Here is a 14,349-nt window from a genome sequence, read left to right as displayed (position 1 = left end):
TCTACCTGATATATGGGATACAGCACTGGCAATATGTGGCTGGTACCTTATGGTATATCTCCATTATGACTGATCCCGTTGATACGTGGAGCTGACAGCTGTGTTTGTGAGAGAGCAAAGTCACCTGGCTGAGGCTCAATCCAGCTAAGACTGAGATTGTTAGTAAGTTTTGGGAAGAAACCAGTCATGGCACTGATGATAGATGTCTGTTATTTGGAAGTCATGTTTGCAGCTTAGGGATCTATGGCAGTTGCAGTGAAGAGAACACTTTTCTGGCTGCTCCTATAAAGGCAAAAACAACTGTTTTTTTGCAAGGCAGATCTTATTGTACTTGTCCATGCCCTTATTACCTCTAGATTGGACTAATGTGATACACTGTTTGGAGCTGCATGTAGGGACCATTTGGAATATAAAGTTGGTTCAGGATTCAGAGCTTGCTTATTAAGGATAAGTTTTGGTTAACTTATTACACCTGTGCTCCACAAGCTGCACTAACAACCTGTAGGGTGGTGGGTGCAACTCAAGATGGTATCTTTTACCTTTAAAGCACTAATGGTTTGGATCTGGGTTACCTAAGTGATTGCCTCTCTTTATTCCATGCTACCACAGTTTCAGTCAACAGAAGTGCAAACAGAGTGGAATATAGAAGCAAGGGAGCTACCATCTTTATCTGTGGGAGCTCCTCTCCTCTGGAATGTGCTCACTGCTCTTGTCTGCCAGAACCTGGACCTGTTAACTTTCCAGACACTTGGCAAGGCTCCTTTTTAATGGGAATTTGGGAAGGAGATAGGATCAGGGTAAGTTAATGGTATTATATTAGATTTATGTGGTGTAAGTAACCCTGCTAATTTAGGCATAATCGATACAATATTAAGAATGTTGATGATAGCAGGTGACCCATCTACACTTGGGCGTCGAAGCTACTAACACAAGAATACAGTGTATAAGGGTCCAGTCCTACAAACGTGATGTAGGAGTAGTTTGCGTGGACTTCAATGCGAGTTTTACCAGCAGAAGGGCTTCAGGATTAGGACAGATCCCAAATTCAGATTTTTACCTTTTTCTTTTTAATAACTTTCAGTTGAATTTCATGGTATCCTTAATTCTGCTATGTCAAATGATCTCTACTACAGAATAAGCACTGACCATTTTCAGAACTTCAGTACTTTTGCAGCAACTTGCCTTTTGCCAAAAATATTGCTTATATGATTTTGTTTATATCCAAAAAATATGAAAAAGGTCTTTGTGGGGATGTCTAAGAGCAAGTCTACAATACAAAATTAAGTTGATTTAAATTACATTGACATACAGCCACTGCAGTAATTGAACTGCTTTTGCATGTCCGCACTACGCTCCTCCTGCCAGTGATACACATCCTCACCAGGAGCCCTTGCACCAATTTAATTATCAGAGCGGGGCATTGTGGGACAGCTTCTGAAAGGCAGCAACAGTTGATGTAAGCCCTGTCGGCAGGAGTCCAGCTGTCAGCCTTGGCGGCAGGAGTCCAGCTGTTAGCCCTGGGTAGTGGGGGTCCAACTGTCAGTCCCGTGTGGAAGGGCTCCAGCTGTCAGCCTGCCAGGGCACAACTGTCAGCCCGGCAGGGCTCCATCTGCCAGTCTGGGCAGCGGGGCTCCGGATATTAGCCTGGCGGTCCAGGAGGCAACAGGCAATATAAGCAACACAGTGGTTATGCGGACACAGCATCAACTATATCAAGTTACCCGCTACACCTCTCGTGGAGGTGGAGTTATTAAGTCAGTGTAGTGGATGACTTACATCGGCTGGAGCAACATTGTAGCGTAGACGCTTACAGAGTTAGGTCAACGTAAGCTGTCTTATGTCGTCCTAAATCTGTAGTGTAGACCAGGGCTAAGAATCAAAGAAGTTCTTGCCATCATCACACAAGCCATAAGTAGAGTGCTTCTTTCATCAGTACACTATTGCTCGGCGTGAAATGGGCTGTTTAGGATTTTAAGAGCCAAATGTAAATGTGCTTAATGAGCCACAAGGGAGCTGTGGCATGGCTGGAGAAAAAAGGCTTTTAGCAGCAGATGCAGACAAAAGTATTGGATTTCAGTCTACAGAAAAGTCAAAGACAAAGGAGGTTGTGGCCCCATATGGGGGAGGTATCAGAATTTAGAAACCTAAACAGCTGTAGCCTGTTTATGTACTTTAATTCATTATTTGAGAAGAAATTGAACAAAAATAACCAAAGGCATATATAGTAAATTCTTCAAAAAATCAGTAACTGTCCAAGAGACTCTGAGAAAGGAAACAAGGGAACTTTGTGGTAGTTAGTTTAGGATTACAAGACATTTTAAAAAAAGTTTTAAAAAGGTATTGAAAAGATTCAATTTAGTCAGCACGGTAGGAAAGTTCTCTTCAGCAGTCAAGAAATGTTCTTTATCTCTCGCCCCATAAAAGACGAGGGCTAGTTCAGACATTTTAAGGCATCAGAAATCTGGGTGAAATTTACTATGCCATTGCTTAGAGCCTGAATCTGGGAGTCTTCCTGCTTTTGACAACTGTTTCAATTACTGATCTTGCTGGTTAGGTCAACACTTTTTTTGGTAGAGTGGTAAAAAGTGGTATGTTTCTGAATTTTAACAATGCTGGTATTTGATATTGACAGAAAGGGAAGTGAAAAATGACCCATATAATGTTTTTTTTATTGCCTTCAGCAAGTCAACAACTCTGTGCAATTCAGATGGTTTCAATTCTGCAACAGCTGAATTTCCAGTACTGGTGATCCACCTTTAAGATGGGATGGAAATCTGAGGTCCTTCTGACTGCTTATATTTATTAACGATTCCAAAGCAATTTTGTAATGTGTTAGCCCCAGTGTCCTCCTGTCCAAATTCTACTACAGGCAATTATGTCATGCCCGCCTAAAATTTCTCTCATAGATTCAACTGGATAAATTACTTTTCTTTCCCAAATTATTTTATAGAGCTGCTGGTAAAATGTGTATTTCTATCTACCTCAGAGAGACTATATTCCAGTGTTGGAGTAGATTTATGTTGATAAGCCAGGCCCCCATTATATTTTTATTGTTATTTGCATTATTATTCATATTGGGTAGCACCAAGGGACCCCAGTGAGTATTCTCTCCCCCAACCTTTCATTGTTCTAGGCACTGTATAAACCCACAGAAATTCATAGTTCCTGGCCTAAAGAACTCACAGTATATCTTGAGACAAAAGACAAGTGAAAATGACAAACCAAAAGAAGGTGATGTTAGGATGAGGGTAAAAAGTAAAGAGATCACACAGTTATATACCTTACTATGCACATCTTCACTGGTTCAAGGTACTTGATTTTTTTTATATTCAAAATATCAGCTATGCCCAGCTGCTGCTCAACCTAGTCATTGTTGGTTGACTGCCTTCTGGTAGGGTTCACAGCAGAAGCGGAGTTTGAAGAGGGACTTGAAGGAGAGGGTAGTGGCTTTATGGATTACTTCAGGGAGAGCATTCCATGCAGGACGGTGAATGTAAAAGAAATCACCACAATATTTATGGAAAAGTAAGGGATGAAAGTGGGGACAAGTGATATCCAGAGGTCGTGGGGGGAATATAGTCACTGGAGAAAGTGGAGGGATTAGAAGAAGGAAATAGGTAAAGGAATCTTGTGAAAGAAAAAGTGTGGAGGGGGGTAGGTTTTAGAACAGAGTCAAAGGTGGAGAATAGATGGCTGTGAGTGTGGGTGTCAATGAGAATAGAGATGCTTGATCAGAAAGATAATATAACTGGAGGGGAACACATTTATAGTAAAATCCATATGTCTAGGAGGTTGTCTCCAAAGGTGTTCAGCCTCACACTAACAGGTGTGCGAGAAGCAGATACTGAGGTTAGCAGAGTTTAGGGTTGTTGGAACAGACTTTATGGGGGAAGCAAGGGAAATAGGAGTCCAAGGTGGCAGAGAGAGTGGAATGGAATGAATTTTCAATTGAATCTATAGAGGAGACGACAGTGGGGAGGCTAACAATGGCAGAAAAGCTGACGCCATTCATGGAGTAGAGACCATAGAAGGGTTGGGTGGTGGGTTGTATGTGAGCAAAGCCTTTAAGCAGGTGAGGTAGTGGCTGTTACATCAGCTCTTAACAGTAGTCACATAGGTTATGTCTAAACTGCAATTAAAAACCCGTGCCAGCTGACTCTGGTTCGTGAGGCTTGGGCTAAGGGACTGTTTAATTGCAGTGTAAACTTTTGGGCTCGGGCTGGAGCCCAGGCTGCAGGACCCTGTGAGGTAGGAGGGTCCCACAGCTCAGGCTCAGGGTCCGAATGTCTACCCTGCAATAATGCAGCCCCTTGCCCGAGCCCCACAAGCCCAACCCACAGGTGTCTAATTGCAGTGTAGACATACCCATAGAGAGAGTGGTGTTTAGTGAAGACAAGGCCAAATGTATGGCCATCATACTGAGTGAGAGAACTGATTCAGGGCTGAACTTCAAAATGAGGAGGTTAGAGCTGTGTGAAGTTTTTTGACCAAAACTTTTTTCTGGTGAAAAAATGCAGTTTTGGGCCAACAGAAACATTGTGTGAATTTATGTTAAATTAACTGAATTCTTTCAGTTGAAAAATCAAAAACACTAAAAAAAATTCTGAAAAAAATCAAAACATTTTATTTTTGAAACAAAACATTTGGCTTTTTCATTTTGAAATGACTTATTGCTTTGAAATTCCTTCGGTTTTATTTTTTAAAAACTTTAAAAATTGCTCAAAATCAAAATGAAACATTTCATTTGACCTCAAATAAACTTTATTTCTGATTTTTTTTTTAATTGTCAGCAAACTGAAAACATTTGTTATTCATACAGCTGTAGCAGTTAAGGGCAAGCTGGATAGGATGACGGTGTGGAAGCTGAATTGACATATATGCAATATAGTATTGTTATGGTAATGACGGTCCATGTGAGTTTGAGTTGAATGGAGTAAAGGTATCGTGATAAAAAGAATAATAAAAATCTGCAGTGACTTTATACACTTACTCTTTACTCAAAGCTACCATACATTAGCATTTTTCAGGAAGTTTTTAGGACCTGACTCATTTTAGAGAGAGGGGAGGGATAAGAGAGCTCACTCTTGCTTTTTTCTTATTTTCTTTCTCTGAGGCCGATGTGAAATTTAGAAAACCCGATGTGTCTCCTTTTCTGCTTGGAGAGCCTGATCTAAAATCTATCGAAGTCAATGGAAAGACTCCCTTTGGCTTTGTTGGGCTTTGGATCAGACACATAAAGGGTAAATCATATGTAGGAGTGTGGAGTAACACTTTGTAATAAGGCCAATGGGACAGACGTAGAGGAGGAAGGAAAACTTTATTCGGGAGAAATGTACTCCTTTCCTTCACGTCACACAGTCTCTCCACTCTCAGTGCAAAAGCCTTCTCCTTTGCTGTGCCTTCTATATGAAATAGCCTCTCTATATCTCTCTGCCTCATTGACTCAGGCTGTTCAAATTATACCTAAACATCTCTCTCCTCCGTTACTGCACCTTTAAATTTCTGTCTCTTTTATTCACTTGGACTCTGTATTCCCAAAATGCTTTACAAAGTTAAATAATATAATTGGAGTTTTCATGAAAGATGTTATATAAAATAAAGCTTTATTTTGTAAAATCCAAATGGAGAACAATTACCTGTGAGAATATAGAGTTTTAGCTTTAGTCACCACATGTTTCTTTGGCTTATTGTCCTATGTTTTTATGTCTGTCTATCTCTGTGTTTTCTACAGGGCTCACTGCCATAGTAGCTAAGCCCTTACTAAGGTAAGAGTTTCAAGCTTTCATTATCCTTAGCGTGGCTATTCTTCCCTCAACTTCAAGCTTGATTAACATGTCAGTTTGTGACATTAACAGAATTGATTAAATTCTGGGTAGTTATGTGAACATAACATCTACTGGTAAGAAATTAAAGGTGAACAAGCTCTTTTCCATCTATACTTACGTCAGTTGCTTTTTTTAAAAAAAGCAAACAACAGCATTATTGCTGTGAGATGAATAATATATGGAGATGACTGAATGCCAGGCAAATGTGACTAGTTTAGACACAGTGAATCTGATTCACCTTGTGTTACTTCATTTTTATGCTGGTTTAAATATGGAGAGACCATTAGCGTAAAATTGGAGTAACACAGGAGTCAATCAGGCCTCTTGCCTTTTGCAAAAATTATTGCTTGTTGTTTTGTGAAGTCAAGGTAATACTATAGCCCAGTAGCAGACGTGTTAGATAGCATCCAGCAGCTATTGTTTATTCAACTTTCAGAAATGAAACTTACATAAATATTGTTCTTTTGTGTCTAGGTAGATAAAATCTTTAGGGCAGAACCTTTGTTTCCCTGTATATTTGTAAAATACCTTGCATACTGTTAGACCATACAAATAATAAAGGACATTAATTAGGGTTGCTAGGTGTCCAGTTTTTGACGGGAACACCCTTTCGAAAAGAGACCCTGGTGGCCCCGTTCAGCTCTGCTGACCAGGCCGTGAAAAGTCCGGTCGGCAGCACAGCGGGGCTAAGGCAGGCTCCCTGCCTGCCGTGGCACTGCACGGCTCCTGGAAGCAGCGGAATTTCCCTGTGGACCCTAGGCTGAGGGGCAGCTAGGGGGCTCCGCACGCTGCCCCTGCCCCAAGCGCCAAGTCCACAGCTCTCATTGGCTGGGAAGCGCGGCCAATGGGAGCTGCAGGGGCGGCGCGTGTGGAAGGGGCAATGTGCAGAGCCACCTGGTCGAGCCTCTGCCTAGAAGCTGGAGAGGGGACATGCTGCTGCTTCTGGGAGCTGCCTGAGGTAAGCGCCACTAGGAGCCTGCACCCCTCACCGCTTCCCCACCCCAACCTCCTGCCCCAGCTCTGATTCCCCTCCCACTCTCCAAACTCCTTGGTCCCAGCCCAGAGCAACCTCCTGCACCCCAAACCCCTCATCCCCAGCCCCACCCCAGAGCCCGCACCCCCAGCTGGAGCCCTCACCTCTTCCCGCTATTCCAACCCCCTGCCCCAGCCTGGAGCCCCCTCCCACACCCTGAACTCCTCATTTCTGGCCCAATCCCTGGAGCCTGCACCGCCAGCTGGAGCCCTCACCCCCTCCTGCATCCCAACCCCCTGAGCCAGCCCGGTGAAAATGAGCGAGTGATTGAGGGTGGGGAGAGTGAGCGACAGAGGGAGGGGAGATGGAGTGAGTGGGGGACAGGGCCTTGGAGAATGGGCGGGGCCTCAGAGGCAGGCCAGTGGGAGGGGCAAGGGTAGAATTTGTGCAAGTAGAAAGTTGCCAACTCTAGCATTAATATAACCGTATAGGCCTTATGGGCCATATTCTCTTTGGAATACTTATGTAGTGGAAAGGGAACAATCTGCCTCTAGGCTCCTTGTTAGGGATGGAGCGTGTGGGCGTCCCCAGGAAACGTAGTGCCAGTGTAGCTGGCTCCTATTTCACTCTCTCCAAAGTCCCAATACAGGATGTGTGTCAGAGATAGGTAGGAGGAGTGGCCGGAGTGTCTGGTGGTCTGACTGCTCAGATGGTGGACTGTCCTTTAGACACAGTAGCCGGCCCAGCGGGCACAAATGACAACAACCCCCAGGCTGCTCTAACCTCTGCCAGAGCCAGTGGTGTGGCAGAGAATGAGGGAGACATACCAAAGTAATTCCCTTCCCCACCCTGAGCTGAGAGAAAGCTGAACATAACAGAAACTCTGGGGCTCCATTTGTTAGCTTTGAACAGGAAAATGCACTTCTGCAAAATGTAAGGTTTTAAACCTGTCAGAAAAACCTCTGACTATTGTCTTTCCAACAGATGGATTAGAAATTATATTTGCTGTTTATTTCCTCAACATATCAGTATGTGAGAAGCCAGTATAAATTATGATTTGACTGCAAATAAACAAACCCACGCCTAAGCAACAGGGTAAACATTGTTGCTTTTTCTTTCAAGTATGATATTATTTGAATTTAGATGACTGATGTTTCTATTTCTACCAATTATCTCTAAATAGCTGAATTCCAAGCATTGTGCTACAGTACATTTATGCTTATGACTTAAAAGGTGCTGTTGAACAACTTTAGTAATGGCATTTATGTACCAATAACTGTTCAGATCACTTTGTCATAGAAATATTGTTTCTACTATTAAAGTCTACCATTTTCAGAACTATTAAAGTTCTTTCAAGTAAGACGACACAAAAGCAACTGTAAAACTGTCTCCGTTCATATTCTTTGAAATAAAACATGGTAAACTCAGGCCACCAGAAATGTAAGTGGTGCCATTTTATGTTTATAACAAGTTAGTCCTCATATCAGCAGAACCATTATTCTTCTTTTCAGATGGGCAAGTTAATTAGGACACAGGGCTTCGTGATCAAGATACATTTTTCTAGACTTTAATCATGACCAGCCATATGCATGTGCTACAGTTTCTCAATATCAAGGCTTGTTAAAATGAGAACAGGAGAAAGAAGGGAATGTAAAAACATTAATAGAATACACTCCCAAGAATTGCTCATTTAACCTAGCATAGTGCATTTTATCAACGTGATATTTGTTGGTTCTGTTTCAATACTGTTAGCTGGAATGTACTTGTCTGGCGAGACAGCAAGTCTCTGTGAGCCTTCTTAACCACTCAGACCATAAAGGCACATGCACTCGCCCTTTTAGGGCTCTAAGCTGAGGGATCCCATCTCTCGCCTCTTCTTCCTACCACTGCCACTCTTTCCAGGTCCTCCTGATTCTTTCTGGTTTCTGAATAAGCCCTCCCCCATATCTTATCAGGCAGAGTTGCCTGCTGTTGTTTGCTACTGACTTCTGAGCATGCAGTAGATGCCTAGCTCTGTTACCCATCCCCCTCTGTCCATGGCTGCAGATGCTTTACTAAGTCAATTGTCCGCTTCTACTTCCTCAAATGATGCAGAAGGTGGAGCAGTGGAGGCTGGACAAGCCTCTTACAGAGCTCAGGATTGGCTCACCTGTTCTTATCCCCAGTAGTCGCAGACTGTGTGTTTTCCTTTTTCCAGGATTAGATACTGAAGCTTTGTACCACTAGAATTGTGGAAATTCACAGCTTATAAATGGGAGACATAGCACTTGCTTCTAGGTCTGGAATGTCTCAAGATATTGGACTTCAAAGCTATGACATTTTTATATCCAGAAAGCTATTTTGGGTCACATTTATGTTTTAAATGAATTAATGTTATTTTTTCTCTCTCCTAATTTCCGTACGGTTGGACTCATGCTACCTAGGGGCCTGTTATTTTAGAGAAGTTGATGCCCCACAGCTGCTGTTGACTTCACTTGGCATTCTGGTTGCTCAGCACTTCTAAAAATCAGTATACAAGGCATGTCACCCTACCAGTGGAGGAATACAAAAAACTAGTCCCAATAAAAATTGTTAAAACTTTCTATAACATTCCTAAAAAAGTTATTCTCTGAGATGTGTAGCACATACCAGACACACATGATACTGTAGTGTGGTATAGAGGCTTTTATGGATGCTCATTTGAGATGACCTGCATAACACACACACACACACAAACACACAGAGTGGTGCTGGAACAATTTTTATAGTGGGAGTGCTGAAGGCGGAAACCATGCGTTTGGGTTGTTATTACTACTTCAAGCCTGGGGGTGCGGCAGCACCCCTAGTTCTAGCACCTATGCACAGAGACACACACACACTGCACAACCTTTACAAGAATATGAGCCTGTTTTGGCACCATCAGTCAAAATCCTGTTGGGCTGATTTCAGAAAAGTTATGTGGCTTCTGTAGTGGAAAACTTTGAAAAATTCTGCTTCCATTGTGCAAAGTCAGTGTGGTGATTTGTTTTTGCTTTTGCTGTGTTGGGCCCCTAGGAAACAGTAGTGTTGTTAAGCATGAGTAATGGACCCCCAAAATCAGGTACCAGTAACTTAATTTCCAAATACAAATCAGTTTATTCAAGTTAATTCAACATCTCTCTGACAGATGAAGAGTTTGAGCAGGTCTTGGGGAGAAGATTGTTGTGCTGAAACCAGAAGTTGACGTTATTTTCCATGATTACATGCTAACATCTAGTTATAACCAGGATAGATATGTTTTCTAACGTAGCATTTTGAAACTGTTTTGTTTTAGAATCTATCACTCCAGCTGTTGTCAGATAAGTCTGAATTCTGGTAATTAGTCTGTGCTAAAGAGAAGTGGACAGTTATTTCAAAGCTTTTCTGTTCAGACTATTACATTGCTAGAAACAACAATTGCTGCAAACTGACGCATAATTTAGTAAGTATGTCATGCATACTTTTAATTGAACAAAAATCCCATTTAGAAATATTAAAAAGACACAGGTTTGAATCCAGCAGAGAACAAAAATTGACTGGCCTAATACAGAGAACTGTGAAATATATATATGTTCACATTAGGAAAAGTTGGATTATTCCCATTTGAAATATTGCTGTAAATGTAAGTAATTAGTCTCTTGTCAGATGAGGGAGACGGTTCAGCAAAAAACATGAAAGTTTGCCCATTTCAGAATTGTTAAAGAGTTCTTTCAGGCAAGAAGACACAAGAGCAACTGTAAAGCTGTCTCCATTCATAGCCTTTGAAATATAAAACTGAATTCAGACCACCAAGAAATGTCAGGCATGCCAACTGACGTTTACAGCAACTTAGCATACATGTACTTCACATGTGACTTTGTGATATTTTATGAAATATCTGTCAAGTATCATAGTTACCTGTGATATTACACATATGAATTCATTATTTTTAACTTCTGCTCCACTGTTTAAATAGTCAAGTAATAAAAATAATTGTTTACATGCTTGATTCACACCTCACACCGCAGGATGTAGTGCTGAGGTCTTTATTACTAAGGAAGAGTGTTTTCTCTCTCTCTAATAGTATAAAATCTAAAAGAGTAAAGAACAAATTAAAGAGACCATTTGTTATTTTGTTCCATAGTATATTTTATCAACTATGGGATATGTATTTTCCTTCCAAATTTATAGCAGATTTTGAAAAAAAGTAAACATTCTGTGGATCGAATTCTCCATGTGTATTGCAAACCAATTTGGGGGGAAATATTTGTGTCATGGCTGTGGACACAGCAGTCCCTGCACACGTTGCTGTATTAGACTAACATGGGCACTCCATAAGCACCTACCATATTGCACAGTTTCTGTCACAGAGTAGGCGCAGGTACTTGGAAAATTGGCAGAAGAACACAGTAGGTCTTGAATCATAATTTGGTGTGCTTTAATACATAAAATGGCATTTTTGTATTAAATTACAACAACAAAAATTTACTTTGTCTCCATAGTGGAATGTTAGGTTTGTTTGTGATGTTATTTAAGATATTTGATGTATCTAGATACATCTCATTTACAATATGAAGTTCCAATGATTTGTTCTAATAATTGGGTCTGTTCTGAGAGAGAATTCATACGTGTGTCCTTATGTTTCTGGAAATGCCCTAGCGGATTATAGCAATAGGGTACCTCTGTGCCTGTTTCTGGTTTCAGAATCCTGGCATTTATTATGGTGAGCACCATCATTACAGGGTAGCAGTGCTCGATGTAGTAAGTTACTTCTTTGTTGTTATTTTATGTAACTGACAAATGTTATTCATTTTTTTAATTATGTGTTGCAGGTTCAATCCTGAAGTGATTGCTCAGATCAAACAAGTATTGATGCAAATGGAACTGCAGCCCTGTTTTTAGGGTAAGTTGTAGTTTTTTTTCTCTCCCCTGTGTTCTTCCCCCAGGACCATCTGATAGGTGTTTTCCAAGCCTGGGTATGGAGGGAGCAGTGCCTCTGGAGCTTTGTCTTCACTGACAAAAAAAGAAGTGTTTTTACCACGGCATAACTAATGCACATTGGATAGCCTGTAAAAATGTAGTGGAGACGAGGCACTTGTAGTGTTTACTGTAGGGTAAATTAGGTGAGATCAATCATGAACAAGGACTATAATGCTGACTGAATTTTCCTACCTCAGTGTAAACACTACAAGTGCCTTATCTCCACATAACATTTTACAGTGATGTAACTATTGCATGTTACTTGTCTTGCAGTAAAAAACCCTAGGTCAGTAAAGACAAAGCCTAGGAGAGTCTCTGACCACACCAGTTCCAGTCCCCGTTCCTGTCAAATCTGCAACCTGTGAAGCCAGTATTGTTCCTCAGAAAGACAAAGCAGAGAGAGATGAAGAGTCAACATGTGGAGTACAGGATGGTAAGTTTGAGATTCAAATAGTTCATATACTGTTTAACAAAACACGTATATTCACAACAGAAAGGTTTACATTCAAACGTAATAGGCATGAACTGACTTTTTGTTTTGTGTTTGCCTTTGTGTTTGCACAGCATATAGAATAGATGCTATTGTCTCCTACTGGTTTTTCAGAGCCAAGAACAGCTGAGTTAATATCCTTGCTGCTTTTGTCATGCTGAAATATGGAGTGCGAGTGGCGCTCACCAGAGTGCAGAAAGGTTGCTGAAAGGTGGGGCATGACACTGAGTGATGGATTATTACCTGACTACTTTACTTGTATGACTTAGTCTTTCCCTCCTGAGAGAGACGGAATGCGCACACACACAGAGGCATGATCTGGGAGCAGTCTGGCCTAGGGGACAGAGCACTGGACTGGGACTTAAGAGACCTGGATTCTATTCCTAGTTCTGTTACTGGCTTACTAGGTGACCTTAGAAAAGTCATGGTCTCTGTGTGCCTCAGTTTCCCCATATGTATAATGGGGATAATATCTCCTTTTGAAAAGTACTTTGAGAGCTAGTGATGAAAAGTGTATATAAGTGCTAGATATTATATTATTTAAAGAGTTTAAGCTCTTTGGGGATTGGACTGTGACTTCGTTTGTGACTGTAGAGCATGTCTAGCATGTTATGGGCCCTATAAGGAACAACAACAAAAAATAATAATGGTGGAGATGGAAGGATGAGCTGTACCAGAAAAGCAGCAACAACTGTGAGTTTTCACCCAAACTAGCAGGATGCACTAGTTAGAGCTAGCCAAAAAAGTGCAGTTTGTTAAAAAAACAAAACAAAAAAAAACCCACCACATTTGGAAGGATTCAAAAACTGTTGGAATGGTAAAATTTCCGAATAAAATTTTCTGAAAAATTTCACTTGGAATAAACCTCACTGTTTTGATTTTTTCCCCTCACTGGAAAAAGGGCAAGAAAGTATAAAAATGAGGGGGGGGGGGGGGAGGAGCAGAGCTGACTCATCCTTATATTTCATTTGTTAATAAGCATAATATAAATCTCACAGGCTTCTGGGCCTTCTAGTGTATGTCCACACTGCAGCTGAGAACAAGTCTCCCAGACCTGGTAGACAGGCTGGCACTAGTGGGGCTCGAGCTAAAAAAATAGCACTGTGGACCTTGCAGCTTGGGTGGCAGCTCAAGCTCTCAAGCCCACCCCTGGGTCTGAGTGTGGGTGGCTCATCCGAGTCTCTGACAGAGCTGCAACAACCACTCTGCTCTTTTTAGCATGCTAGCTTGAGCTCCGCTCGCATCGGTCAGTCTACCCAAGCTGGAAGGCTTGCTCCCAACTGCAGCATAGACATAGCCCTAGACTCCTCAATGAAGTGTTTTTATTCAGAGGATTTAATTCAGGCTTTTTGGGGAGGAGGTGGTGATGATGCAAGTTCTTCAGTCCCCGACCAATAAACTTGCAAAAAAACATGAGCCTCCTCTATATTTTCTGTTATATAGGAGAGCAACCAATAGACTATGTACAGAGAGCTGCACCCATACCCTGTATGTTCAGGATGGAGTCTAATGAGCCACACCTGCCACAATGAGCCGTCTGTAATTAACCTGCAGCATTGCAACACCTGTTGAGAGATGGGCTCACAGGAGAATCATGACACCCTGCTACATGAGTGTATAAAGTTGTGCATGTGCACTTGGAGGCTAAGCTGAGATGATGGAAAACGAGGTCCAAAATCTTCAAGCAACCTTTAATAAATTCTATGAGTTTCATCATCATCCTTGCCTCCCATACATTCCCTCTCTTAACTTGTGTCTTTTGGGTATTAATATTGGCCATATTATTGTGTGCATATTTATCATTTAAAAAGCAACACATTCTATGTGGTACACTACATATCATGTAAATACATTTCATATGCACATTGTTTAATTAATTAGTGCTGGAGCTAAATTTTTTCTCCCTTCTCCAGCTGCAACTAATGTTTCTGTTATAATTTGGGATTGGATGTTGCGCAAGTTGCTTAGTAGTAATTCATGATCTTTATGCCACATGAGCTGGATAAAACAGGATCTCCATATTAGCTCTTGAATATGAGAAAAGCTTGTCTTTTGGGTATAGTACCTCCTGAAGGTCTATATAGAAAATATATATTACATTAACT

At 41.3% G+C, this 14,349-nt stretch overlaps 1 long non-coding RNA gene across 1 annotated transcript; it reads left to right on the top strand.

The window, feature by feature from the left end:
* Window positions 1-641: 641 nt before the first annotated feature.
* Window positions 642-12,163, top strand: LOC122462477. The gene is made up of 3 exons (XR_006285026.1): window positions 642-797; window positions 11,607-11,677; window positions 12,028-12,163. It is a non-coding gene; the product is annotated as an uncharacterized LOC122462477 (long non-coding RNA).
* The last annotated feature ends 2,186 nt before the right edge of the window (window positions 12,164-14,349 follow it).

The sequence above is a fragment of the Chelonia mydas genome, chromosome 11 (assembly GCF_015237465.2).
Source record: "Chelonia mydas isolate rCheMyd1 chromosome 11, rCheMyd1.pri.v2, whole genome shotgun sequence".
Classification (NCBI taxonomy): Eukaryota; Metazoa; Chordata; order Testudines; family Cheloniidae; genus Chelonia; species Chelonia mydas.
Note: the sequence above shows the minus strand (reverse complement) of the source record. Positions and strands in the feature narration are given on the sequence as shown.